The 3,238-nt window shown below is 43.7% G+C and overlaps 1 long non-coding RNA gene across 1 annotated transcript; it reads right to left on the reverse strand.

Moving 5' to 3' along the window:
- Positions 1-2,186: 2,186 nt before the first annotated feature.
- LOC119271203 lies at positions 2,187-3,001 on the reverse strand. Its single transcript, XR_005134456.1, has 3 exons — positions 2,897-3,001; positions 2,708-2,787; positions 2,187-2,532 (listed from the first exon to the last, which is right to left on the reverse strand). It is a non-coding gene; the product is annotated as an uncharacterized LOC119271203 (long non-coding RNA).
- Positions 3,002-3,238: the final 237 nt, after the last annotated feature.

The raw sequence follows: 3,238 nt of genomic DNA on the forward strand, positions 1-3,238 counted from the left end.
ACATAAGTAAACTGCGGCCAAAGTATTACAAACTGACAAACATAATTAGCCACCTCGCTAGAACAGAGCATCTCAAAAGCCTCTACTCCGGTTGCTTTACCTTGTGCAGGAGGCTGTTGACGGAGCACGCAGTGATGCAGGTGGCCATGGTAGCGACACGGGCAGTGAAGCAGGTCTCCAAACTGATGGTCGCGACGAACTCGGGCACCCTGAAGCCACGGGCTTGGACTGAGCATGGCGCTGAAGTTGAGTAGAACATTTAGGAATTAGGATAATTAGGAAACAACAAACATGTGAAGAAACCGTGCAGTGAAATGAGTTATAGAAGACAGTATGCATTAGACCTTGCTGATTTCTCAACTAAAGTTGTTTACTGAACAGCTGCCATATTTGACTGAGCTACCCTGAAGTTGCTGGAATGGACAAAAGTCTTAATCAGAATCTCACCAAAGTTTGACACTAAAATGAATTTCTGAAAACTTACCCAGTCCAGTTAGCTGCTGACTTGAGAAGAGCCATCCTTTTTGCATTCAAGAGCTGTTGTGATGTACTGAGCAATTGCTTTTTCTGAACTTACAAAATTATGTCCGATAACTCCGCCTATGTTGTCTCAACATAGCCGGTCCCAAGCCCGGGTAAAGGAGGAGGGTTGTGATAGGCTTGGCGAGCCAACGTAGAAACTCAGCCACTCTTATGGATATGAAACCCAAAATATTTTTGTTGGGGCGTAACCCTCTCAGCGACGCGCCACATCGGAACCCGGGTGTGGTGGAAAGTGGGCAAGGGCCGGGCCATCACCCCCAAGTGGCGCGCCGTATCTTGATGCGGATACGATGGCAAGTGAGCGAGGATCGGGTCGTCGCATCCTTAGTGGCGCGCTACATCGGCGCCCGGGTGTAGTGGAAAATGAGCAAGGGTCTTCGCATTTGACTCAATGGGTGCGAAGGGTAAGGAAGCTAGCCGAGCCTAGGAGGATTCGCTTAGGTAGCTGGAACGTAGGGTCTCTGACAGGGAAGCTTCGGGAGCTAGTTGATGCAGCGGTGAGGAGAGGTGTTGATATCCTTTGCGTCCAAGAAACCAAATGGAGAGGACAGAAGGCGAAGGAGGTGGAGGATACCGGCTTCAAGCTGTGGTACACAGGGACGGCTGCAAACAGAAATGGCGTAGGCATCTTGATCAATAAGAGTCTCAAGTATGGAGTGGTAGATGTCAAGAGACGTGGGGACCGGATTATCTTGGTCAAGCTGATAGTTGAGGACTTGGTTCTCAATGTTATCAGCGCGTATGCCCCGCAAGTAGGCCACAATGAGAACACCAAGAGGGAGTTAGCTATGGACAGGGGTACGTGGAAGCTTGCTATCCATGTGCCAGAGCCATGAGTTGATTGCGAGATCTTATGGGTTTCACCTCTAGCCTACCCCAACTTGTTTGGGACTAAAGGCTTTGTTGTTGTTGTTGTACAAAATTATGTCCGATGAATCTCTCTAATATGGATGTGTGAACCTTCCAAAATTAAATCCAAAAATGTACACACACTATTTCCTGTGTGACGTAGGGTTGTACTGACACACTCAGCATCAGGGAATTTCCAACTTGCACAAGATCAAACTGCATCCGTTCTCAGCATTAAGTTTTGGAAATTTCCCAAAACGAAAACGACAATGAACGGACACCAGCAGCAACCTGTACTAGACAAGATGAACTTTGCTTTTTTCATACAATGAACTGAAAGGCGCTGCAATTTTTCTAAACTTCCTTGATATGAACCTGTAGCCATACGCAAGTCTTGTTGTAGGAGAAAAAAGCCGGAGTAGCGTTGTAATGAACTGACATCTCCATAATAGAATAATTGCACACACAGATCAGCGAATGCATGAAATTCCCATGGAGCTTGGGATCAACGGTGGAATTCCCAAAAACAAAATCTGCAATCAACGACAGCAGTAATATATACTCCCTCTATAAACTAATATAAGAGTGTTTAGATAACTAAAGTAATGATCTAAACGCTCTTATATTAGTTTACGGAGGGAGTACTAGACAAGATGAACTTTACAAAAGGTAGCACATGCACAAAAGTTTAGTACTAGTAAGCTACAATTAGCCAAGTTCAGCACAATTAACCGAAGGTAACCGGAACTTAAATATAGATGCAAGTTCCAACTTTTTTCGTGAAGATGTGGATGAGATGTAACCCAAACCAATAGGTGATTTGCGAACTTATGAGAAATAATTCTGTTAAACACCCAGCTTCAGTACAATCATCTATGAAAAGTTATCTAGTTCCAAATTATGACCTTGAAGAATAATTCTCATAAGCATTAGAACAAGCACGTAGAAGAGTGCTGAGGGCACACATGATTTTGGGGGTATTTCCTCAAGCTTCTACACTTCTTTTAAGTAGACAAAAATGATGAAAGGAAACACACTTTGTAAGATGTACTAAAAAGCCTAAAAAGGAGTAGTGAAATGTTTTGAAGCTCCAGGAAGCCTCTCGATGAACTGAAACTTCTTGTATCCCAGGAGGTTAACCTGCAGAGGAGCACGAACTAGAACATTAAGCATCAACTTCTACAACTTATATACACAGGAAAAATGAATTTCTACATCTTGTTTTGAACTTCTAGTAATCGATCAAGTAGTCATAAAACCAAGCAAAGGTGATGGGAGTTGAACCAGATCCCTCAGCCTCATCTCTAAACATTACCCTTTAATCTTCCTGAACTGAATTCCTCTCATCTATGTTCTTTAACTCTGTTTGTTTATGTAGCACGAACCAGCAGCAGCCTGGACGATGGTCGGTGCGTCGAGGTCAGCACGAGACAGCAGTGGCGCTTGAGGAGCAGAGGAAGAGCGACAATACAAACAAGTACAGCTCAACGAGCCTTTTTCTTACGATGCTTGTGGTCGTCGTGAGCACGCAGCAAGTAGGATCAGGCTCTCGGTGGCGCGGGCATAGGATGCCCGTTAGAGAAAGATTACTTGCTGAAGGCCACCATATTTTCCTATAGTAAGACATAGGAAAGATAATATATAAAGCCCATTACAGAAAGAATCAGCAGTCCAGTTAAAAAACATTTTACTAGAACTGAAAGCAATGATTTTTTTCATACTTCTGGGTGAGGACATGGTGCTCTAATCCATTTTGTCATATCTAAACCTCCATTTTTTTGGTGACCAAAACTGATGCATAACAGCACAAGTGAAGAATTGTTCATAGGCATAAAAACAAGTATGT

Source organism: Triticum dicoccoides, chromosome 1A (genome assembly GCF_002162155.2).
Source record: "Triticum dicoccoides isolate Atlit2015 ecotype Zavitan chromosome 1A, WEW_v2.0, whole genome shotgun sequence".
NCBI classification, from domain to species: Eukaryota; Viridiplantae; Streptophyta; class Magnoliopsida; order Poales; family Poaceae; genus Triticum; species Triticum dicoccoides.